Source organism: Alligator mississippiensis, chromosome 5, assembly GCF_030867095.1.
Source record: "Alligator mississippiensis isolate rAllMis1 chromosome 5, rAllMis1, whole genome shotgun sequence".
Taxonomy (NCBI): domain Eukaryota; kingdom Metazoa; phylum Chordata; order Crocodylia; family Alligatoridae; genus Alligator; species Alligator mississippiensis.
The window spans coordinates 6,612,051-6,638,408 of record NC_081828.1 but is presented as its reverse complement, the minus strand read 5'-3'; the positions used below and the strand labels follow the sequence as shown (position 1 = coordinate 6,638,408).

Genomic DNA, 26,358 nt, shown 5'->3' with positions numbered 1-26,358 from the left:
AGCATAACATAGGCTTTCATGGCCACGTCCAGACGACCGCAGCCATTTGTTTCCCCAGGGACAAGTAACAGCAGCACACCTTGTGCTACTGCTACTTGTCTCTGGGGAATGCCCATGCCACGTGCGCTCTGGCACATGGCATGTTATCCTGGGTGGGCACTCTGGCACATGGTATGTTTCCATGGCTCCAGCAGCCTTACCTGGGGTCCTGGGCCCTTGAGGAGCTGCAGCCATGGCACTTGTGCAGCTGGGAGCCTGGCCTGGAGCTGGAGTGTGGCTCCAGCTGGCCAGGCTCCAGTTTTGGATGGCGCATGCTGCTGCCACATATGCCGCCCCACTGTTTCTTTTGCTGTAGTTTTTTTTGGCCCTGGTATCTTGGGGTTAAAACCCTGCCATGTGTTGCTGCTGCATGTGTGGTGTATTGCCTAGGGCTGTGTGAAATTTCATCAGTTGTTTCGATTTGACACTTTCAACTAATTTCGAGCTCGAAACAGTGAGATCAAATCAAAATGAAGGGCTTCGAAACAGCCTTGAAACAAAACAAGGCTAGTCGAAATGTTTTGAAAGTTTCAAAATGTTTTGAGTTTCGAAGTCAGCAGCGAGAGACAGGGGAAGGAGAATGAGGGCTGCACTCCTAGCACCAGCTGAGACTGCAGCCCTGGCTCTCCCTGTCTTCCGCTGCCGGAAGCCAATAACTGTGTAGGGGAAGGGAACTGAGCCTGGGCTCAGTTCCCCACCCCAGCGCTACGATCCGGTGGCGGGCGCTGCAATCCAGGGCAGGGGCTAGTGTGGAGAGTCAGCCCACACAATTGGGCTGACTCTCCGCCCCACACCCGATCGCAGTGTGGGGGTGGGAGCAAGCCCAGTTGGGCTGACTTTCACCCCCGCACCCCATTGCAGCGTGGGCGGGGGGGTTTGGGGCGGGAGTGAGCCCAGTTGGGTTGACTCTCTGCCCCACACCTGATTGCAGCGCGGGGGGTGGGAGTGAGTCTAGCTGGGCTGACTCCCCCCCCGGTGCCCAATCGCAGCACAGGGGCAAGGAGTGAGTCCAGCTGGGCTGACTCTCTCCCCCGTACCTGATTGCAGTGTGGGGGGTGGGAGTGAGCCTAGCTGGGCTGACTCTCTGCTCCCCCCCACCCAATCTAGTGCCGGGAATGGGGAGTCAACTCAGCTAGGCTGACTCCCTGCCCCCTGTGCGATCTACCAAATCTACCCTGTCTTGTTAACAGCAAGTCATGCCTAAAAAGGTATCTCCTTCTATGACAAAATGATAAGCCTTGTGAAGGGAGGAGTAGCAGGAGTGATATACTTTGGCTTTAGGATGGCATTTGACACCCTCCCATGACATTCTCGTATATACGTTTCAGAAATACTATCTAGCTGAAACTACTATGAGATGGATGCATAACTGGTTGGACAGTCATGGTCAAAGAGTACCCATCAATAATGCAATGCCAAACTGGGAGGAAGTACAGAGAGATGTGGCACCAGTGTCTTTTGGGTTCAGTTTTTCAATAACTTCTTTAATGACTGGGAACAGGAGTCAGCAACATACATCCCATGGAGTCATTGGATCTGGCTTGCAGAGCTGGGGGGCTTTGTGCCTGCACTGGAGCCAGGTAGGCAGGAGCTGTGCCAGGGCTGGGTGGTTTCCAGCTGCACCTGTGCTGCCGTCGCTGCTCCCCACCCCCAGCTCCACTCTGGCATGGGTTGCATAGTGTCAGTGGTGGGATGCTTTCCCTGCATCCACCCTGGGGCCAGGTTGCTCTCCCCCAGCTGAAAGCTGTGCCCAAACCACAGTGACTTCTCCTAGTCCCCTGCTCCCTGGCTGCAGCACAGGTGCAGTGTTCACTGGGTGGGAAGCTGTGCTGCAGCTGCTTCCTTCCTCCCCCTGCCAGCTGCAGCAAGGGTGCAGCTCCCAGCTCATAGGGGGCTATGGTGGGGCCCGGCAGAGGGAGAGGGGGCATGTGGGGAAGTGACAACAGTGCAGGCACACGGTGCAGATACCTGGTCCCAGTGCTCCTCACTGGCCAGAAGCTGCAGCGGAGGGGAGCGGCAGTGGTATGGGTGCAGCACCCACCTGCCCAGCCCCAGTGTGGGTTCAGGGAAAGCCCCCTGGCACTGATATGCCACTGAAGCCACTTGGCCTGCTGTGGGGTGTTCTCGCCCGTGGCTTGTAAATGTTGGCTCCTGACTTAGAGGCTGGAACTGAGTGTACACAGTACATTTATGGATGAGGTGAACCTGAGTGTAATGGCAGATACTGTAGAGAACAGAGCTGAGACTCAAAATGACCTTGATAAATTGGAAAACCTTGTCTGGAATATATGGGATGAAATTCAATAAGGACAGCACTATATGCTGCATTTGGAATAGAACAGCCACATGACAAGTACAACATGAGGTATGAATGGGTAGGCTTAGAACAGGACCTGGAGGTTATAGAAGATAATAACCTGATTATAGGTCAATCATGTAATATTATTACAAAAAAAAAATAATGAGATGTTATATAAGCTAATAGGGTGTTATAGTCAAGTCACAAGGAACATTTTTTCCATTACATTCAGCACTGCGAGACGTCACATGAAACTCTGTGTCTGGTTTGGGGCAGCACACTTCCAGAAAGATTACAGCAAATTGGAAGGGGTCCAGAGGACAGCAAGACAAATTGTTAGAGGTCTGGAAAACATGACAAAGGAGGAAAGGTTGGAAGACATGGGATTAAATATTTAGTTGCGCAAAGATAAGACTAAGAGGGGATTTGATAAACCATCTGCAAATACAAAAAGGTTTGTTATAAAGAGGATGGCAATTAATTGTTCTTTGAGTCTTCAGGAGACAGGACTGGAAGGAATAATCTTAAATTGCAACCGGGGAGATTTATGTTTGATATTAGGAAGAACTTCCTAAATAAGAGAGCCATCAAACACAGGAACAGAGTTCCTAAAGAGGCTATAAAATCTCCATCATCGGAGGTTTTTAAATGTAAATTGGACAAACAGCTGTTGGTGTTGATTTAGCGGTGATATAGTTAAGCTTGGATTTGGAATAGATGACGTCCTCAGCTTCCTTCCAGTCCTACTTTTCTATGATCCATGGATAAAATGACAATAATTTGAAAGATTTGAGGTCCTAAATCCTATTGCCATTAAAATTAGCGGGGAAGTTAACTGCAGTGGGAGCAAAATCAGTTCTGTGGGATATGCGAGTGTGTTGAATCTGCCCATGTGAATCTAAAGTTATTTTCTGTTGAATCTGCTAATGGCAATTAGTATATAGTTTTGCTTTATATTTCGGATATATTCTATACTTGCCAGTCTGGCAGCACTCTTTCCCGTGCTTGGGGCTTGAGTCATTTATCTGAAAGCTCTGGACAAACATAACAGGTCCCTTAAATTTCAGACATAAAAGAGAAGTTGGAGGATGTTATAATGCTGTCTTGTGAAAACTTCCCTCTGACTCACAGCTGTGAAAACCACACCCCTCTCCCTGATGTTCTTGTAACTTGGTTGTAGCCATGAAGATATATTTTGCAGCCCATTTCTATAACCAGAACCTTTCTATGTGAGCCCATTTGCTGCCTCTGTTTTCCCCAAATGTTTTTCTCACCTTTAAGTAAAGACTTTTCTACTTGAAATTTTCATTGTATTGCACTATCAGGATACCATTCAAAATAGATTCAAGGATTTTGTGAACATTTTTCTTTTATCTTAAGAATCCCTAAAGCTCTTTTTTTTTTGCTTTGAATAATCGTTGTAAAGTTTTGTTGCCAATTGCAGTGTTCTGCCTTGCTGTCATTAGACATCTATGTTCTCGCAGCTCACAGATGTCTCTCATTTACTTTGTATAGTAAATACCTGTCAAACTCATAACCTTGTTTCATCAGACGTACCCTTGATCGCCATAATTGATGCTGCAATGCTTGATATTAATACCAGCATCATGTGTCGCCGTTCCTCAGAATCTGCTGGAGGAGGTTATTTTTTTCGAGGGGAAAATGCATCTTATATTGGCTCACTTTGGTTGAGCATGTACTGTGTCTAGTAATGAACTGCAAAATTATTTTTCCGGAACACACAAAGTGTCTGCATTATAAATCACTCAAAATGTTCTTGTACAGACACATCTCTAATTTTTTATCAGCTCAGACATCTGCAGACAGTTGGCACAGGTATCGAAAAGTGACATCTGTATGACAGACTCAAGTCTGATTCATAGCTCACATCAGTTTTGTACCAGCGTAACTCCACTGATTCCAACAGTGTTGCTGTCAATTTAGCCTTGTGTTGCACCGGAGTGTGTGCACCATGCAAAACTTGTAGCTGATTGCACGGCAGAGGTTAATACGTTTGGAACAGCCTTTGGGTAGTGGTCCTGGCTCTTTTGTGACAAACAAAACCAAACTAAGCAAGTGAATTTTCAGGATTAGAAGAAAGGCTGTTGTTACCACACAATTTCTCTTAGCAAAATTTAGGACCAGACAGCCCTATAAAAAGCTCATATTACAAAGACTTCCTGATATGTCATAATATGCCACTAAACAATTTAAATGCAGAGACCTCTTCGTTTTCAGATCCCTCCAAAATACTGTAAGTGGTCCTATTGGCCTTTCCCCTCTTTATGCTTCCTTGAAGCATAAGGGTTGTCAACCCAAGAAAAAAAATTACTGACAGCCAAACTTTTTTACTGACATGTTTTTACAGACAGTTAAATATAATGTAAAGGTAACTCTTTTGCCAGGCCCTACCCTGCTGCCAGACCCCAGTGAGAAAGGCTGTGCTCAAATTTAATGGTTTAATATCAACCACAGTAAAAAAAAAATATTTTCTTGTCAGTAAAAAGTAATAATTTTTTTGGCAGGGGGCTGGCAAGCTTGCTTGACTGCAGGAATGGTTTTATAGTGTGCTGCTCCAGCCTCACTATGGGCCCCTACTCATCCCTACACCGTGATACCCCCAACTATATCTTGCACCATGCTGCCCTCCCCACCCCGGCCTTGCCCCTTCTGACCTTGCTGCCCCCATCCCAGCACAGAGTCCCAAAGAAGCCTGCCTGCAAGCCAGCAGTCTTTGGGATACAGAAGAAGTAGCACATGGCTGAGAGATGCTCCTTGCAAGGCACTGCACTCCTGCTCAGACACCAAGTAGTGCTGTTGTGCTCTGTGTGTTGCTTAGCTTACTGTTTTTACTGACAGTTAACTTTTTTTTACAGACCTTACTGCCAGCCCCTTATCCTGATATTTTACCGATAGTCAATATATTTACTGGCAGTTGGCAACCCAGCCTATATATCTAGAATTCTTCTAGAAATTTTCTACTGACTCTTTTTTAACACACACATCTCATGCTGATGTTTTCTTAACAGGCATGGATTCTTTTAGTAAATCTTTCTTCCCTCAAACTTCTTAAACACTACTTCTAGTCCTAAGGTGTTTCATGTAGCCAAGAATTGCATGGATGTCATTGAACTTTGCAGCAGGAGTCAACCACTTCCAGTTTCTAAAGTTTAAAAGTTTCCTATGGTTTAAACTTGCCCAACTGGCTGTTTGTGACTACTTAACTTTACTAATAAGCACCAGGCCAGCTTTTTAAAATTTCAGCTCATTCATACAGTGCTAGAAAAGAGCACATCTCTATATAGCTTTAATGATCAGGTAGACAGACACATTGAAATCCTGTATTAGTTTTCAAAAACTCCATGGCAACTCCTTCAAAGTTCAGCTAGGTATGTGAAGCACGAGCCCTACCCCAGCTACAGCTAATCTTCAACCAGTTGATAAAATGTCATTCTCATTGCAGTTAAGAAAGGAAAATGGATAAACAAAGCAGAACAATGGAAGTTCCTCAAAAAAGCCAGGAGAAGGCTTTGAGTGCTGCGCTTTGAGTAAGATAAAGTATGCTTATTCCTGCAAGCTGTAAATTGGCCTCAAGCACACCTTGAAGTGCAACCTTTGGGTTGCAACTTGCAAACGCCACAAGCTTTTGCTGAGTTGTCTGCCTTTGTGTAGGCCATGCATGTTAGAAACCTGGGTGTCAGGCTCCCAGGTGCTTTGGATTAATGAAGCCCAACTGTCATTAGCAATTTAGAATTGTAAATCATGCCATGTTCTAGACATTTCCTTTGCAAGGTTACAAGTATCCTCTGTGACATCTCCGAGGAATAGTCTACTTACAGAAGTTTGCAACGTCTTTAAAGCGCTTGTCCTGCTACACATGACCAGTCCGTCCAGCAGGGTTCTGGGGGCGTGGGTGGGATCCTGTTTTGGCTGCAGGGCACTGGTCAAAATCTGATTCTCATTTTTGGAAAGCATTGTAGTAGTCTCTAATTAGCATTAATCTTTAGACCATTCCCCCTGAGTTCTTACCCCAAGAAATGGAGTGTGAGTCACAAAAGAAAGGGAATCTCTTTGTTCAAAAAGACCAGATGCTTACTAGGTGTGAAAAAAACCCGAGATACCTATGGACAACGCCTTTTCTTTTCCATGTGGATTCTCTGTTCTGTATGAGTGTGAGCATGTATGTGGCCTAGTGATAATTATTTCAACCTTGAAGTTGGGGCTGCAAGTGCATACACTTCCCCTTGCAGGGGTTTAGGTTGTAGCCATGTTGGTCTAAGGACATAGGCAGACAAGGTTCCTTGGGTGAATTGGATATCTTTTATTAGACCAACCCAAATAGTTGGAGAATATTTATTAAGCAAGCTTTTGGGTTCAAAAACCCTTCCTCAGGCTAAGGAACTTCCCCTTGTGATGCAAACGTGTAAAAACAATATATTTGAAGACCTCCATTTAGGTGTAAGTAACCTTTCTTTCCCAGTACAGTTTGTTTGATAATTCAGTGGAATTCCCATTCACTGAATAGTGAACCAAATAATACATCCCATCTGTTTGAGAGAAATATTGGATATTAAACATCTGACAGATGGTTTTGTAGTTTTTTAAACGGCCCATGCATTTGGCTAGAGTCATAGGCTGTTTTGTTTGGTTTTCTTTAGAGAAGGCATGGTGGGTTGGAGAGAGAAAATACCAGTATCAGGTATAATGTTTATTGCTAAAACATAGGTTTGCTCAAGAACCAGAATAGAAGACATTTAGCAACAGGAACCAGGCTACAACATGTTGAACTTTTAAAAATAAACTAAATAAAACTCCAACAGAGAGACATGGATTGATATGCAAGGAAGGCAGTCACTTGGGGTTATGAGTATGCAGTATATCAAAGATAAGATTTTACCCTAAAATTAGCTGAAGGTGCTAGTAAGCAGGCAGTGAAGCCTGCAGGGAGTTCTGAGCTCTAATTCTGCCTCTGATATGCCAGGGCCTACAAGTAAGATTTGTATCTCTCTGCCACAGTTTCTCCCCAGCTGCTTATCTACCCAGTTAGGAATGTAAGGATTAACATTTTACGAAAAGCCCAAGGTGAAAGTGCTCTAAGTATTGCACTTTACTCAAACTGCCCCAGATTAGTGTGTGAGTGAACAGAAGTAAGGTTCGCCCTTGGTGGTGGGGTGGGCATGGGAGCGGCCTACACTGGCCAAGGCTAGCAGGCTGGGGGTGTTCCCTTCTACACACCTCCCAGGATGCTGCTGGAGCAGTCCCTCTCCCCAGCCTTGTCCCCCTGGCAGCTGGCAGCAATGGCTGGGTTGGGGGGAGAATGGAGCCCACCTGCTGCACAGGCCCCCCCAGCTTGCTGGCTCAGGTCTTGGGGGAGTGGGGGGTGTGCTGAGTCTGGCCTGTGCAGCAGGGGGGCTCCGTTTCCCCTGCCCCAGCCTCCTGACAGCTGTAGCTCAAAGCCGCACACAGGTTTTTGCTGTGCCAGGAGGTGGGAGCAGGGGCATGGGGGAATGGAGCCCTGTGGTACAGACCCAGCCTGGCCTCCCCCAAGACCCGAGCCAGCAAGCCGGGGGGGCTCACAGGGAAGTGGGGCTCTGTTCCTCCACCGAAACCCAGCTGCACAGGGAGGAGGCAGAGCCTTTTCTGTCTCCTCTCTATGACAGCCCTGGTGCAGGGATGGACTGGTGCTCACCCAGAGCAGATGAGCACAAGATAAGGCTAGCTCGCTGCCCTGGGAGGGGCCCCTGGGATGCCAGGGGACTGCAGCCTAATTTGAGTCGTGATGGGATTTCTGGTATAGACATTCGATAAAGTACTCTAACTTGAATTGCTTTAGTCCGATACCACACTTATCCAGCATTTACTTAGAGTGGGATCTGCCATTTTTAAAGTACTCTGTGTGCCATGAATGTCTGTTCTGTTATGGCTGTAGAGCACTTTCCTTGCACTGATCACACAAGAAATATAATGTCTGTACCTAGCCATAATACCTGCACGGTGTTTTGAACTTGGAAAGTGCTATAGAACCAATGATGAATGCTCACTTGAACCTGTGTAGCTAGGGCTAGACTCTATTCCGCAGATTAACACGTAAGTGGACTTAACTGTGCTCCTATTTCTCTGTGCTCAAGTCCCTGAAAATCCATCAATGCATCTTCTTTTGCAGCTCAGCATCATCTTACCATTGGGCGCACCAACACATTCATTAATGTGGTTTAGATGCTGCCCATTTAGTTTAGTACTTCCTTAATAAAATACTAACTAAATGTGCAGTACCTAGAGTTGCTGCAGAGTAGTGGCGGCGCATGGTTATTTAGTGACGCTTATTGTGCATTAGCCTAATTACACTGTGCAGTAAGATAGTAGCACGGTTTTTGCTGTGGCATGCTACTGTGCAGTGTTATTAGGCTAATACGCAGTAAACATCTCATGTAGATGCACCCGTTAAGTCACAAAAAAGCGAGGGGAGGAGGAGGGCCCACTCACCTTTCATTTTTCTTGACGTTGAGGAAGGTGAAATAGAATCTGGCCCTATGTTTCTTTTTAAAATTATATTGTTCTTGAAGACCAAGACCGAAATCAGTGGGAGTAACACATGCATGACTGACCTCCAGCTATAAAAGACAACACATTCATCAGTGATAAGTCACAAGAAGGACCAGAAAAGAATGCCATGGCAAACTATGCTCCAAACTCCTTAAAAATCAAAGGATCAATCCTGCCTTAAAGTCTCTGACAGAAAAGCTTTTTTATTTTACTCGTTCCAGCCGAGACGTGTTATATGAACAAATGACAGAACAATACCTAAACAGTCAAACCGGCAGCTTACCAGCTCTCCCCATTTGATCGGTGCTGCAGATTTGTCAAATAAACAGGCTGACAACCAGATTTAACAAAATAGATCTTGTGCATGCCAAGGGGAGTGTTCCAAGTAAGCGTATGCTGCTCAGATGCATATGCATGTTAATAGTTCCTGAAGGGGCCAAAACATGGCCCAAAGGAAGATAAAAATCAGAATGTTTATTGCCTGGGAATGAATTCAGCCAAGGGAAGTGAAGGAAGACTAGAAATAATTAGGAGAGATGGAGAAGTGACATGTTACCATGAAGCTCTTTATTAAATGCTTATAATGAAAGTAACTAAAGGAGCCCCCAGAAAGGCAGGAGGGGGAACAAAAGCCACACAAGTTATTGTTTTCATGAAGAAGTAGAGTTTCATTATTTTAGTCTTTCAGGTACAGCTCTGGTCTGTGAATTTTGCACCCTATTCTGTGACTAGACAGAGAAGACAAGGCTGTTACAGGCCTAAGTACAGAGCCTGACTCTTTAGCTCAGGTTGTAGAGACGTGTACATTGAGCTCTTCAAGTTCCCAGTTCAGTCTCTGGTGTCATTGAGAATGGTGGGCATCACACAAGCAACTGTTCTAACTCCAGCTTCACACGGGGAGTGCTAATCATACAGTGGTCTAATATTTAGATAACACCAGTTCTGTGCTTGTATAGTTCTTAATGAGCCAGCAATGCGACGCAGTAGCTGCTAGAGCCAATAAAACCCTGGCATGCATCAATTGATGCATCTCCAGTAAATCCAAAGAAGTGATTCTCCCACTTCACTCAACATTGGTGCAGCTGCAGCTGGAGTATTGTGGCCAGTTCTGGGCACCGCACTTCAACAAGGACGTGCTAAAGCTCAAGAGGGTCCAGAGAAGGGCCACCCACATGATCAGGGACTTGCATGGCAAGCCATATGAGGAGAGGCTGAGGGATCTTGGACTCTTCAGCCTAAAGAAAAGAAGGCTGAGAGGGGACCTGATTGCGACTTACCGCTATATCAGAGGTGTACATCAGGGGCTCCGTGAACAACTGTTCACGAGGGCGCCCTGGGGGAAAACTAGAAACAACAGCCACAAACTCCTGGAAGATTAGGAAAAACTTCTTCACAACTAGGCTGTCCAGACTATGGAAGAAGCTCCCCCCAGAGGTGGTGCAGTCACCTACCCTAGAGCTCTTCAAGAGAAGACTGGACGGACACAGTCGGCTGGGGTCGTCTGGCGCCAAATGTCTTTCCTGCTCATGCAAGCGGCTGGACCCAATGATCTTTTGGGGTCCCTTCCAGCCCTGTGATTCTATGATTAATAGTGAACTGAATACAGTTCCTATAATTGGATAGAAATTTTTGGTTTCTTTTTCATGGAACTTAAATCTTACACCTAATCTGGTTCTCATTGAATAAATGGAAACAGGAACTGCCCCAAGTGAGATCAGAGATAGAGAAGGTGCAAGAAGAAGAGGTTGAAGGCCAGCAAAGAGGAGGAAATAATCAGCTAAAGCAAACAAGGGTGGAACCTAAAGTTTTCATGCAACTGGGAGGGATGGTAGGATGTAAAAGGTTTTGTGGTGGTTATTTTTGGGAAGTTGGGGGCACAGAAGGCAGAAACTTCAGCCAGCCCCTAGTGAGTAGGGAGTGATAAAGAATGGGCAGATTGGTAGGGGATTAGGCTACCTGTAGATATATGGGGACGCTATAATTACAGTGCGTTGGAGCAGACTCAATTAATGGACCCTGCTGAAGCATGCTAATTAGTGCGCTCCAGCAGCCTCTGCATCTCATGTATCCAGAGCCATTGCACTTCAAAATAGCAGTGGAGGCAATTTAACTAAAGCTCCCCTGCCACCATTTTGAAATGTGGGATGCTGAATGCACAAAATGCATCAGGCGCTTTAATTAGAATGGCTCTTGGAGCCACTGTAATTAAAGCACCACCCCACTAATCCCTGGAGCACATCTAAAGATGCCCCAGGTTTGGCAGCAACTGTCAGAGATGTAGCACATGTGGGGGAAGAGTGAGGGAGATGGATGGACCAAACCAACAGAAGAGAGGAGGAAGTGAGAGAGGAAACAGAAAAATAGCATGTAAAATGCCCCAGTGTGAATACTCCCTTTGGAATATTTTGTCATTTTTGGATACCTTCGTAGCAGAAAGATAGAGAAACTGAAGGGAGATACTTAGGGAAGATCAAGACAATAAAGAGGTGGAAGTGAAGGATTTGTGAAAAGAGGTGATTGTGTTCTATTTAGCTATAAGAACTGGCGGAGAAGGGGTTAGGATAGTGCTGTATTTCAGAAGTGCAGACTCCATGAACCTCCATGAAAGGTATAGCAACGACCACACAACGTGCTACAAGGATAGCATAGTAAGTAGTAACATCTTAGATACCAGAGGTATCTGGAATGAAATTCAAATAAAAAAATTGCTTATGACCTGGACATGACAAGAGCTGGACATAGTAGTGTGGGTCCTGGACTGGCTGAGGTGCAATCCTAGACTACCCAGAGTGGCTGCTCTATGAGGGGTGGGCAATGAATTGTTGTCTTGATCCAGCCAGTGGGGTGGTCTCTGTGCCATTCATCTGGCCTGTGGACTGGTCTTGTCCAGTGCACAGGGCCAAATGAGTTTGACACCCCTGTCCTACTTGGCTTTGTAGACCAATGCGTGGAGGCGAGATAGACATGAGTGCAGAGGGGTGCGCAGCTTTGTGGTCCCTAGCTCATGACTATATGGATTCTGTACTTACCAGTCCCCTACATCCTTGGCATTTTTCTGATGGAGTGTTTTTTTTTCTGTCAGAAAATGCTGATTTCAGAAAACTGAAATTTTGGGAATAACTCCATTTTGCCAAAGATTTCTGTGAAAACTTATTTAAATGGATCGTCTAGATAAGGCAAAAATATTTTGTTTCAAACTCATCCCAAAGTCAAAATGATTCAATTTGAAATCTATGTCTAATACTTAACTTCTAAAGTGTGTAGACTAATGTGTCATAATGTGTCATGTCATATTCTGATATGACAGTGTGTTGGTTGAAGTGCTTTATTGTAACATATTATACTTAATATAATCTAACATGCAAGGTGACTATAAAATGGAAACAAAGCATTTTAATCTCCTCAAAAGATGATGTTGGGGGTCGGACTCGATGATCTATTGAGGTCCCTTCTGACCCTAACATCTATGAATCTATGATGTTGACCTTAGTGGAACAAAACGTTTTGATAAGGTGAAAACAAAATATCATTTCAACAAACAAGATGTCATTTCAGTCTTTCCAAAATCAAGCTTTAGAATTTTGCTCCACAGAACTTTTCAAAATTTTGATTTTTTTTGGTTTTGATCCAGAACAAAAGTATCAAATTGTACAATTTTCAGAAAAACAGGAATTCTGAGCTGGAATCCCACTATAGTTTGGAGGCTGCAGTAGGACTCAGAAAAGGGCTCCAAGGCTCTTTTACTAAAGATTGCACAAAAATTAGGCCCTCGTTACCCATTATACTGTGAGCTGCTCCAACGTTGCTCGGTGTTAGTGCTAGCTCAGGTTTGGAGCAGTCGCACATTTAGGCCAGTAGGTACCTGGAGAAATTAAAAGTAAGATTTTCCACCTTCCTATTCCAGGCTTCACCCCTGCCCCTGGGGCTCCCTTCTGCCCCTTGAAGTCCCGTCCCCTCCCAAACTCTGGAGCTCCTCCCTGCCCCCAGCTGAGCCTGGCTCAGAGCGCACCAGTGATGGTGGTGGCCGTGGCCGGGCAGGCAGGTTAGAATAATAGAAGAGATAATCCTGCCCTGAGGTGCTGCAACTTTGAGCCTTGTAATGAGTGCTTAAAACTAGTTTCAGGTGTTAGTGTGTGGACAGTCCAGGTGTTAAGAGTCCCAGGAGCTGCCCAAAATTACTGTGTGACAAGGCCCCTGTTCATTTGGAGTCTGTATATGCTTTTCATGCTGAGTTACTGGATAGTCTCTGTGTATCAACAAGAGCTTTCCATTGCTTATGATATGAGATGTTCAGTAGAAGTCCAAGACAAATTATTGCAGTCTCAGAAAGTGGGTTTAGTGTGCATGGTGAAATGGATACTGGAAAATATCATTCAGTGCACTAGCTTTAAATATTTAGGTTCATTTTCTGTTCCTACTTATACCTTCATATCTCTTATTTTCAGGTCATTTGAATAAGAGACATGTTGTGGGGCTCTGTCATTTAAGTAAAATTGGTATTCTGCCATCCATGAAATTGCATGCATCTCATGGACACCTCCAACTTATCCCAAGGTGCAAATTACATGCATTTCTCTCTTTTTAAAAAGTTAATGTGAATAAATGTTTAAAATATGGGTCACAAAAACATGAAAAAGGCACATTTTCTCCTTGATGCTTTTTATACAATTTTTTTTTCCCTACAAAGCTCATGTACCCAGAGATTTGGAATGCTGTTGGCTAAATATTGGGAATAACTGATATTTCTCTCACCAACGTTCTTTCCTGTCCAGATGCTTGGATATCATCTTAAGGACCCAATGGATTTTAATTTACTGGTACTGTGGTAGAACCTGCTTCAGGCAGCCATAGATCACTTTTGTATATTAATAGTTAATAGATGACATGCCAGTAGGTGGCACCCAAGAATAGGTAGCAAAGTTCCCAGGTTTCTTCAGACCATAAAGTTCATTGCTGTGTGCTCCTAGGATGTGTCTACTCATGGGTGGATCAAGGATTTTGAAAAGAGGGGTGCAGAGGTGCATCATCACATATAGCACACATTTTTGTCCAGTGAAAAAGAAACCAGAAGCTTTATTAATAAACTACGGGCCTAGGGCTGGATTATTCAGTTAAAAATCAAAGCAAATGCAAAAGTAACGTTATTGGAATATGCTTTAATTTTCTAAATCCTATATTATGTATAAAAACACAACATACTAAGCCAGAATACTCAAAAGGTAGTGTTTCATTAGTCCTGAAGCCATTAGAGTTAGATGTACATCTCTTTTGGATTCATAAAACAAAATTTAACCTTCTTATTTTGACATATCATCCAGTGAACACAGCAAATTATTTTCACACTGGAAGTTCACCTGAACAAACATTTCCACAGTCAAGTTAAAGTTTCTAGCTAGAGTTAAAAACTGTCTGCAAGGCTGTGAAAAAGGAGCTACAATACTAGAAGCAGCTAACAGACAGAAGAATTGCAGAAGAGTGGATAGCTGTAGTGGAACCACAGAAAGGAACGCGAGTTGGTAATGCCTATTAGGCCTGTGCAAAGCAGCTACTATTCGCTTCAGATTTGGATTTGGCCCATGTGGGGGGCAGTGATTCGATTCGGTGATTTGAATAACTGTCCTGAATCAATTCAGCCGAATCTGATTCAGACATTCGGCTGCTGCTGAATCAGCCGAATCACACAGGCCCCATCCCACACCCGCTCTTAATGGCTGCTCCACCAGGCCCCAGATTCCAGCTCTTTGGAAAAAGAAAGCCCCCACTTACTGGCTGCTGCCGGGCAAAGGGGCGATCCCTGCTGCCCCCACTGTCCCACGCTGCATGGGAGGCTCTGTCACAAGCCCCCCGACCCCGCCCACTTTCCCAGCCCCTCCCCCACATGGCTGCTCTGCCCGCCCCAGCTCCCAGCCCTTTAAAAAAAAAAAAGCCCTGACTCACCGGCTCCTGCCAGGCACAGGGGGGTTGTCTCTGCTGCCCCCACTACCCTGCACTGTGTGAGGGGCTCTGCCACAAGCCCCCAAAACCCCAAGGCCGCTGCAGCAGCCGGTGAATGTGGGCTGGGAGCTGGGGCGGGCAGGGAGGTCATGTGGGGGCTGGGAGAGTGGTCGGTGGTCAGGGAGCTTGTGGCAGAGTCCCCCCACGTGGCATGGGGCAGTGGGGGTCAGCGGAGATCGCCCGCCTGCCAGCAGCAGGTGAGTGGGGGCTTTTTTCTAAACAATTGAGAGCTGGGGCAGGCAGGGCAGCCATGGGGCTGGGAGAGTGGGCGGGGGTCAGGGAGCACTCAGGGGGCCTGGGGGAGCAGGCAGGGGATGGGACCCCATCCCCTGTCTCCTTCAGCCCCCCACTCCCCTGCCCCCTATTTACCAGCATTGAGTCCAGGTGCAGCTCCCTGTTACAGCGAGCAGGAACTGCCCGAATTGCCAAAGCTCTCCCAATCTTTTCCGAATCAATTCAAAGAGCTTCAAATCTAATCAGACCTTTTAATTAGTCCCCTTATTCAATTCAGATTGGGAGATTTGGCTGCTGAATTGGGCCAAATCTCCTCCGAATCGAATCAGCACCTGAAGCTTTGCACAGCCCTAATGCCTATGGAATGCAGAGTTTAGAAGGAATTGGGTAGATTATAATGTGCCGTGAAGTCAATTGACTTGCTCATTACTGCCTGAATAGAAATGCTGCTCCCACTGCCAGACAGTTGGTTTTAAACTTTAGGTGGACCAGGAATCAAAGGGAGGGGGGTGAGACTGCACCAGTGCACACTCTTTGGGTCCTCTTCTGTGTTCACTCCAAGGTAGCACTGTAGTAAAAAATGTTATGGTTTTGCTGAGGTACTCTGCAAGCTGCCACCAGCTGAAGGGCACAATTCATTGATTTGCACCCCACATTTGCACAAATATGGCTATGCTGATTCCGCTTCGGAAGAGACTGGGTATTTCTCAGCACGGTTTAGACCAGTGGTTCTCAACCAGGGTGCCACAGCCCACCCAGGGTGCTGTGAGAGCACCTCTGGAGTGCCATAATGCAGACATCACCACTGCTGCATGCACACACACCTCCTGCATTAGGGTTGTCAAGTGCTGCAGCTCTTCCTGGTCTGGCCCCCACATGCTCCTCTTGGAAATGGAGGCACGCAGGCTGGTTCCACCTGTTTCTGGGAGAGATAGTGCAAGGTCAGATCGAGAAGGGCTGAAGCATGAACCAACTTTCCTGCCTGCTTTAGGGTTATCAGACAATCCTCATGAGTCAGGACGGTGTACACGTGCTGCAGTCCTTCTTGGTCTGGCTGTGCATCTGGTTGAGCACAACACAATGCCATCACATTGACAAAAGTTGCAGAGGGTTCCCTTAGTCTGTAAACTACTGGTATAGATGTACTTCAACTGGCTTCTTCCAAGCATTTCTTCACATCAGCTCCTAACTGTCTGCACAGGACCAGCTGAAATAGTAGGGCCCCATTACATATGCACCATACAAATGAGTAAAATAAATAGGTAACAGGGGGTGGATCTATATGAGCGATTAATCCAATGCAATAAACTCTGGCACAGTTAATTTTGGAGTCCACTGCTCCTGGGCGCAGCATTTACATATATGCACCTGGGACCGCAGCAGTCTGAGCTGGAGAGGAGCAGCCCCAGGCTGGCAGGCAGTCCAGGGGGTCAGCCTTGGGCTCTGGGTGGTGGAGGAGCTGGCTGGGGCATGAGGATGCTACAGTGCAGGGTTAGCCAACAGGCAGCTCCCTCATGCCCTAGCTAGCCCTAGATAGCTAGATGTGGTGGCATAAATTACTTTGCTATAGGGTACTACTTGTCCCAGACAGTACTATCCTATGGCAGACTTCATTAATTTACTGTGCCCTAGTATGGGTGCATGCGTAGATGGTGATGCTCTACAGCGGAGCTAATTAGTCAACTCTGTAGTAAAGCGCATGTGTAGACGCACCCAGGTAGAACAAGAGAAATGGGGACAGAGTCACAGTAAATATACGTGTGCTGTGTGTGTCAGGTAGGCAATGTAACCAAAGCACTTGCAGGTTCTCTGGCCTGGAAAGTGGAAGCAAAACAAAATGAAAAGGCAGAGACTTGAATCCATACTTAAGCATGCAGTTCAAAGATGCCAGCCATCTGCCACCCCCCTGGATTTTGTCTGGGCTTTTGGGACCTTGACATCCACCAAGGGTGAACAAAACTGAGTTCAGTGCTTTAGCTTACACGCTTCTGTAAGCCTAAGCCTTTGGGTGATGTCATGTCCCTCCTCACTCACAAATACATGTTGATTGTGGGCAGACAGATCTCTGCTATTTCTGTCTCTAGCAGGTGGTGGACTAGTATCCTCGCGGCCTGTCTGGATGGCCTGAAGGAGGGAAATGATTAGCCTCAGAAGGCTAAGGAGCTTTTTAGCTAAGCATGGTTGTCCGCAGCTGCCTGTGCAGTGCCAACAGACTGCCTGTGGGGCTGGATGCCTGAGTTAGCACAACAACATCCCGAGAAAAGCACAAGGGGATTTCTTAATGATCCTGGATGACAGGAGCTTGCAGCACTTTGCCTAAACCTAGAGCAGGGTCAGAAGCCTTGGTTTGCTCTTTGGGGACCTGGTCCTGTTCTCATCAAAGCCAGTGGGAGTGGGAGCACGGCTTTGAAAGGCTGAGTAAGGGAGTGAACAGCAAGGCCACCCCTATTGATATCTAACGTCCAGTTTGAAAACATTGCGTTTGTTCCAGGTTTCCTTTAGATCGCTTTATCTCAGCAGTTTGGCGGCTTTGCAAAACAGTTTGCCCATTGTTGGCTGAGGATGAATGGGAAGAGTGTATTTTCTTACTGGTTCTGATTGCGAATGTACGGCTGGTGAGCCTCTGGCTCTCAGTTACGTTCTGTCGCATGTAGGTAATAAAACTTTTTCTGCAGGTGACGGGGTTTCTGTAACATCTGAACAACTCTGGCCAGCAGTTGGGTTTATTTTGTAATCCCTCTTTGTGTGTACCTGAAAACAGGTCATTTTTCTCCTGAAGAATCGCAATGGGTTTCTCTGCGGGGAACACTCGGCATGGAGTGCAGAGAAAGGAGACGCTGCTGTTACTTTTTGTATGTTAAAAATATTACTGGAATGGGAGCATTCCTGTCCCCATGTGGGTTTTGGACTTGCTAGAAGAAAATTGCTCATGAGGTTGGGAAATACATAGACTAGGGGATGATGATGATGGCAAGAACAATAGGTTTAACATTCGGCTCAGGATCAGGGAGAAGTGGAAATCACTCAGACCTGTCTGTTCTGTTGTTAGGACCAGAGATGGTTGCTATTGTGTTGCTGTGGGTGACCCTTTGAACATCCTAGTTTCTGTCTGAAGATTGATATGTCAGGGTGACACTTTAAGAGGTGTTGATCCTAATGGGAAAGGGTTAAATATTTTTTTAGGGACTCAGTGAGGCAGGTTATTCTTTCTTTGCATGGATGCAAGGGGAGGTGAGATAGCCTGAATAATCCCTGAATGACTAAGCATGAGAAAGAGGGTTGAGTTGAACTTTACATTGCAATGGTATGCCTTGCTTTTGTCACTGAAGGAAGTGAATTTGGACATCCAAAGTTGTGTGATTTGTGTCCTCAGAGCAATTCAAGGAAGAAACCTCTTGACATGTTCTTTAAATCATTTTGTAAAAATACTTATAGGGACTCTTAAGATAACACTATATTTTAAAAGATATTTATTTCTCTACACATTTATCTACACCTTAAATTATTATAACAGTTTCCATATTTAGGTCTTTGGTATTAGTAACATATGTTCTCAAATTATAGAACAAAGCCAAAATGGTCCGTTTCACTTTTGTCCGCCTTGTAGGCAATGTCAGGCTTTGTCTACTATATATAAAACTTTATTTATTAATGAATCCGACTTCTGAAGTAACAGACACAGTGTTCAAAAACACAACCAATCCCCAATAATAGTCATAGACAGATATCAATCTCTCAGCAGTGCTACCACAACCCAAATCAATGACCACAGAAGTCTCATGCTCCTTACCCCTTCCGCCCTAGTTCTCGAGAGCTCCCCAACGGCTGCATCAACTTCAGCTTCCAAGTTTCTTCATCTCTATGCAAAGATTCAGCCCTCCTCCTCTGCAGCACTCTGCTCTGTCTGCTCTTTGCCACTGGAGTACTGGGGACCAGGTTCCTAACAGTGACAAATCATTGAAGCTTTGTTGACCCCAAGAAAACCAAAGATGATTTACAGTAGCTGAGTATCAGGAATATTCTGTTTAAATTGCAACATGAACCTTTTTTATTGGAATAAAACTGTAAATCGTAGAGAAATTTCTGTTCAGGAGCACACCTACATTTAGACTTATGGGATGGCACTGGCATCTTAAGTATAATCGATAATATCGTTAGATTTTATAAACCTTCCTTCACATTATTTTTCCTTTAGAAACTGCTAACCCAAATTATATGGTCTTAAAAAATCACAAGAGATGTTTAAATATATGGCCACTTATTTATTTGCTTTCTAGTTTTTGAGACTTTAGGGTGCGCTTGGGTCACATTTGCTAGTTATTCTCTGCAGTAGTGAGGGCTGCTAACTAACATTAAAAAAATTAAAAGCTGAGATTCTCACACAATCACTTGGCTTGAGGGTTCGGGGCTTGGATAAAACATCAAACATTGCAAGACTCCTGTAGGTATAACAAGATCATGTGAGGATTTGTAATACTGCATGTTAGGAAACTGAATTATGTGACAATATTCTCTAATTTGGCAATTCAGATAAGATAAAACCTATGTTATCGTTTCATTAGAGTAAAAGGGGTAAAAGATTTCTGTGGGTTTCCAACAGAAGCTCCATGGCTGATTTAATTTCAAGATTATTTTTTGTGTGTTATGTACCCATTGGCAGTGCGAGGCTGGGTGTTATAGTGGTGTGTGGTTTGGTCTGGCTTAGTCACCAGCTGCAAATGTCGAAATCTTTGCAGGTTACAGCTTCTGTTCATCAGCCCTGCAAACTGCTTGATGAAAAATGATCTAATGATCTGAAAATAAATGCATAGGGAAATGCAGTGTGATTCATTCTTCCTTCCCCCCCCCCCATTAGAAGTCATACCTAATTAATCTCTATCAGTTTGCAAAATCCAGTTTTGCTCAGATTAAAAAAAGCAAACCTACTTCAGATTAATAAATCCAGCAGCATGTGCATACTACTGCTTATGATGCCACTTAAGGCCTGTCTGCTACTCAAATGTATGGTTATAAATGATCAAAGCCCCACTGAATAGTAATCTACTAGTTTTAGTTTAAGGGAAAGGGGTGAAAGTTTAACCCCTCCGATTATTTTATTGTTTTAAACCTGATTTCCTGCCATATATAGATGTTTAGTAGTTTCTGCTGCAGTAATGAAGGAAGTTGCCAGTAATTTAGGTAGGATATCAGGACTTAATTATACAAGACAATTCTATTTCATTTTGCAACTGTATCCCCAAGCCCTTTATAGAGCTGAGTATTAAACAGACAAGGGGAGAAATCTTGGCCCTGCTGAGGTCAGTGTGTGCATATAAAACCTCATAGATTCTGCGGGGGAATGATTTCACCCAGTATTACATCGACAAGTTATAGAAAACCGTGATGCACCTAGAAAGCACAGGTCTGCTTTCCATTTCAGAATCGCTGTCAGGCTGTCAGACTTCTCAAAAAGGCTTCCTACCTCATTTCATTCTGATCTTATATCCACCCACTCCCCTACCCATTCTCCAGTCGTCTGCTCCTCCTTGTTATTTTCTTGAAGCTTGCCGTGCTCGGGACATGGGATGCGTGTTGGGAGAGGGGAGTATCAAAGACACTGCCTTGAGCAGCCCCTGTATGCATAGACACACACCTCTCTTCACTTAATTTGGGTATCTTTTGCCTCTGCAGTCAGGAAGGATATTTGTTTGTATTACTGTTGCTTTTACAACTCTCTCTCCTTTGGTTGCGGTGCCTCAGTGTCCTTACTCGTGATTGACATTCGGTCGGGGAAGTGGTCTGTCCAGATTTTAAGCGCATTACCTAATTGTTTTGTCTCTTTCAGAAATGTTACCCTTTCTAACAGCATGCAAGATCTCATTACAACGGCCCAAAAAGAACCGAACTGATTACGTTCTCAAATGAGCCAGCACTTCCCAAAATGAATAATGGAGATATTATTTGCACAGTAAATGCGCACAAAGATATCTTTAACATTTAGCAGGAGCCAGCTTAATTGGAAAGACTTAGACGTGAACATTCAACTTATATTGGGTCTTCTCAGGCTGCTGAAAACCTCTGCTTGCCAAGAGCCTTAAAAGCAACCTTAGAATAGTCCCATACTCGATTACACAGGGCTATAAAAATAGTCATTCTCAAACTAGGAACCTGATACCTGACCTTAGAGCGCCCTATGCTAACTATTAACTATTTTTTATTATACTCTTGATTTCTTGTTATGTTCTGTGTAATCACAAGATCTGGGGTTTTGTCAAGGACTGACCTGTTAGCCAAGATAAGAGTTTTACTTGCTTTTAACAGAACCTGGGTTGGATGAGGTTTAGAGCATATTGCAAGTTCTCCCTCTTTACCGCAGCTTTTCCTTGCCCAGTGGGTTAAGTGGAGAGGGTTCCTGTCTTTTGGAATAAGGAAAGCCTTGTTTTAGGATTTCAGATGTTTTGTCAATTAAATTAGTTTCTAAGAAGTTTTTTTGCCCCAATTTTGTGAAGGCACTAAATGATATGATAGGCATAATAACAATGAGTTAATAAATATGCGGCCCCTGCTTTTGGGATGTGATAGTCAGTGATCTCCATGGACCCTAGGTGTACACCAGCAGGGTCTTCAAAATAAGCTGTTATATTCAGCTCTGCTGGAATAGTGAGATTTGGTTAAACATCTTTAATGAAAGAAACTACCTTAGGCAAACTATCTCCAACATGTAACCCTTACTCCTCTGACAGGCTAACATCAATCCTTTATAAAAAAAATCAAAGGAAAATCAGAGTAATTTCTGTGGAAAGGAATAAGCACATCACATCAGCTGGAGCTGCTTCTGTGTCTGGTTGGTTTTGTACATTAGTCACTTATACATGACATCTGCAAGGATTGCTTTGTAGCCTCACATGCTTCCTGTGCCCACACTGGCCCGCAGGGTGGAAACCAAGACAGTAGCTGGGTTCTTTATGTATAACCAGAAAGCTGTATATGGCGAGGTGGTTAGCTATCCACTTTCTCTGGGTTTGGAGTCAGCAAGCATCCCAAGGTGCAGGAGGCAATGGAGGCTTGTTTCATTGACCATGCAATTAAAAAAAAAAAATTATAATGATTTTCTTTTCCTCAGTGGTCTTGTGTTACATCTTGTAACCAGCTGCACTACATCATATGCATAGTACATGGTTATTTGGATTGTGGGTATAAAGATGCCAGTAATACAGCTAGAGCAATTTTCATAGGGAATGAAGTAAGTCAGAAATATGGAAACTGGTGCTTTATCCTATTTCTATTTTAACATTTCCTATTCACATATTTGATAATATAGAGTCTTCTCTCAGGGGGAAAGGCTGGCCCAGCAGGAACTGTATAACAGAAGTCCAGGTGTTTAAAATTAATAAACTAGTGCTATTGTTGTTTACCAGACAGTTCAGGTATGTTTTGAGGATGTGAAATGCAATACACAGTTGTCATCTTCCTCGTTCTACATTTATAATAGAATATTAACCAAAGCCAAGTATTACTCTCTGTCTCCCCTCTGTCTCTTATCTATGCATTCGTGATCTCTGATCATGATAACTAAACTTCTCTTTCTGGCCTTCCTGTCTCTCACCATTTCCTGCTTTAAATTTACACCCCTGCCATCCCCACTAAATCATGGGTGTGTGTAGACAAAACAGGGGCCCTAAATTGAAGTGGTGGGTTTTTAAAAACACTGGTTCAATTTAGGGCCCATTGAATCCCCGTGTTGTGCACACACCTGACTTACTTGCCTCTCCAGCAGGGAGGGGAGGGTGAGTTGCCAGCCCGTTGGAGTGACCACTGTTGAAGTGGTCCCTGGGCTGTGGGGGGAGGGGGGGCTGGTGCTTCCCTCTGCGGCAATGGTGACCTCTACCCCCCCCCCCCCCCCGGAGGCACCCACCTGCAGGCACCCGGCTTGGGTGGTCCTGGAGGGCACCACAGCTGCGGAGGGAAGCACCGGGCCCCCGCGCAGCTCAGGCAGGCAGGCAGACTCCGGGTGGAGACGGGAAGATCAGGCTCGCTGCTTTTCTTGGGCAGAGCCTGCCTTCCCGGGCTGCTGCCAGGCTGCCTGCAGGGCTTCCTGAAGAGCTGTGGAGCTGCACGGAGCCCGGTGCTTCGCTCCACAGCTGTAGGGCAGCAAACTAAAACACCTCAAACAAGTTTTATTTTGCTGCACCCCGAGTCATTTAAGGCGCATTATGCCACTGAATTTCCTACAGTGGCTGGAATTAATGCACAATACTGCACTGAGGCGTGCAAACACTGACACCATTTTTGAATTCCTTCATTGCTTTCCCAGTGTCTGCTGCATTACTGTCAAGCTCTTTGTCCTCAAGGTCAAAGTCCTACAAAATCTTGCTCTTGTGTATGGTACACCTCTGTTGTTATCTCCTATCTATTTCCCTTCCACTTCATATCCTTGTAGCAGGTCCATGCCCCAGGGCAGCTGTGACCGCTGCCCCCCACCTCCTCCCCCCCAAGGCTGTATGGCTCCTGTCCGGCTCTTACTTGAGTATTGCCCTCCCCCAGTTGCTTGCCCGGCACACCTTGATCTTGTTAAAAAGTGAATAAGTAAGTAAGGCTGCCCATGGGCTTTAGAGTGAGCCCCAGTCTTGCTAAATCTCCAGTGCGGTTCCCCTGCACCCCACTAGTCTCAACTACTCCGTTGGGGCTCAGTAGGTCCCCCCAGCCTGACCGGGCATCTGCAAAGCACCTGGAGCCTTAAGGGCTAATTGCTTGGCTCCATCCTGCCCCTACACCACACCCCAAGCCTCGCAGGTGTTCTCTTATTGATGTTTTCTATTTATACACGTGGGCTTGCTTGAGCCCTAAGACCCCATGGTCTCTTACACAGTCTCTTTCTGAACTCTCAGACCCCTGGGCCCACACGCAGCCCCTTCTCAGGGCTCTGGGACCCCTGGACCTGCATGTAGCCCTTTCCCTGGGCTCTGGGACCCCTGGTCCCACACGCAGCCCCTCCTCTGGGCTCTGGGACCCTCTAGTCTGGCCTCTCCCACTTAGGGCTTGTGGACTGTCTGGTCCAGGCCTCAGCTTTTGCCTAGGTGGGTTTGAGTTACCAGTTCTCTGAGTCATCCTTAAGCCTGTCACAGCAGTGCTCCAGGCTAAACCCCCAGTGCCACTTAAATAAAAAAAACAAAGCATCTCCACCTCTGGTACACACCCCAAAATCGCTCTGGGTTTAACTTAAAACAAAGGCCACTTGTCTGTAAAATCCAGTCTTTCCCTGCCCAGGTAACTTGCCCCTGCAGGATTTACCTCAGTTCAAGTCCCTTCAGGAGCCCTGCTGCCAGGGAGAGACTGTCTGACCAGATCAGGCTTGCGGCTTGTATAGCTCAGGCCTGAGCCCTCTTCGGGTCAGGTGAGTCCCTCCTTAGCCCCACGTGCAACCTCAGTGCCCTGCTACAATACTCTTCCCTCTTTCAGCTCTGTGCCTTGTAATGATATAGCTCCATAGCCGTCATTACAGTCTCCCGACTTTTGTTCAACTGCCCTTTTTTCTTCTCTTTTCTGACAACCCACTTCTGTAAGGAACTCTTACCTGTTCTTGTCATATTCTCTCACATCTGAACTGTTGTGCGGTGCTTTCTCTCTCAGCCCCGATGCTGAAGACACGTAGACATATGAGGGACTTGGTAGCTTGTTTAGTTCTACTGATGTCAAAGTGAAACGAGTGCTTAAGCCTTTGAGTCCCAGAGCTTATTGCCTCTGTCCCAGAAACCACTTACAGCTTCAGCGAGGCACAAAGCAATATCCCTAGTAACCGCTGTCAGCAGGAGTGCACCCTCTGGTTGTAAACTCTTCTTGTGGAGGGGATGCAGTTGCATTTCATAAAGTGATGTCACTGCTTATAGCACTATATACCATATTTTCTCAGATAAATAGGCACGTTTTCCCGCAAAAACCAGTTTCTGGAAATTGTAGTGCGTATTTTATATGAGAAATACAGTAAGAGCAGTTTCTGTCCCTTATGAAGCAAAAGCAAGAGTAAAATCTGCACTGACTCACAGGGAGCAGAGCAATGAGCAGTCTTGGCTCCCTAGCAGCTGTTGCTTAGATGCTTACTATAAGGTGAGGTCTTTTTTTCTTCATACTGCCTTTCGAAAACATTTTATGCCTGGGCATGTTGCATGTAAGAAAAGATGGTATATGATCATCAAAAGCAAAATCACTGGATCGAACACACAGTGTAAAGGGGTATGGATCAGATCGTTACAATATATTTTACTGCAGTTTGTTATCAAGGCTAGCACTTCAGCATGTATGAAGAAACGATAGAAAGGAAGACCGCAGTAACAGTTAATTAATAAACTTTATACAATCATTTATAAAGGGTGCTTGGTCCATCCATATCATGTGCATATTAACATAACTGAATTTTAAGGAATAACCACAAAACCAGAAAGTTTTCTAGAAAGATAAAGTGCAGAGGTAGCTATTTATGCTTTTGAAACTCTCACCTATATGCTGCCAGGGGTATATGAAGAAAAATTAAATTTGCATTTAAATTCCTTCAAAAAGTTCTCTTCCAACTTTATACAAGTTTCAGTTTGATGAATTGATTGGCAAACTGCAAACACATATAAGACGAAGCACAAGAGGGCTACAAGTCTCCATCATAAAATCTAGAAAATATAATATAAAATACGATATGGGTGGCTGACATTGTAAATGCACAGACCACTTAATGTACCATCATCAGGATCCCATAATCTTTTGTAACGGTAGGATAGCTATGTATTTTCCTATTGATCCATTAAAGGAGTCTGTCAAAATAAATAAATAAATACATAAATAAAACAATAAAAAATTAAAAGAACAGAAGCAAAAACAAAATGTGCTGGCTAAAAGTGTTTACAGTGAAGCAAAAAGCAACAAAGACAGGAAAAAATGTACCTAGATAATAAAAGAGGTATCTCTTTTTGTCTCTCTTTCTTTGGATCAAAGCTATGTACACTGATTAGGAATAAATAGGATTATGCCATAAACTATTAACAGCAGGGGAACCAAGTGTCATGTGATCAGAACAGGAGATTAGAAGTCATGATACCTGGATTGGGATCCCAGAGCTGTCACCAGTTATGTGACATTAGAAACCTTATGGTGCCTCATTTTCCCATTCTGGCTAAAACGATTACAAATTCATGTGTCAGGAATTTGAGTTATAAATAAAGTGTCCTGAGATCCTCTGGTATAGAGAACTAGGGAAGTGCAAGACATTATTATGTCTCTTAGAA

General features: G+C 44.9%; 1 protein-coding gene and 1 long non-coding RNA gene across 4 annotated transcripts in view; one reads left to right on the top strand and one right to left on the bottom strand.

Moving 5' to 3' along the window:
• The window catches only part of LOC102572691 (BEN domain-containing protein 5), a 1,452,508-nt gene that overhangs the window by 862,387 nt on the left and 563,763 nt on the right, over positions 1-26,358 (top strand). The window lies entirely within an intron of this gene.
• Positions 14,814-26,358, bottom strand: part of LOC109281080 (uncharacterized) — a 30,300-nt gene continuing 18,755 nt past the window's right edge. The window contains exons 2-3 of the long non-coding RNA XR_002087606.2: positions 18,900-19,049; positions 14,814-16,031 (exon numbers count right to left, since the gene is read on the bottom strand). This is a non-coding gene — a long non-coding RNA (uncharacterized LOC109281080). The remainder of the gene's footprint in view (positions 16,032-18,899; positions 19,050-26,358) is intronic.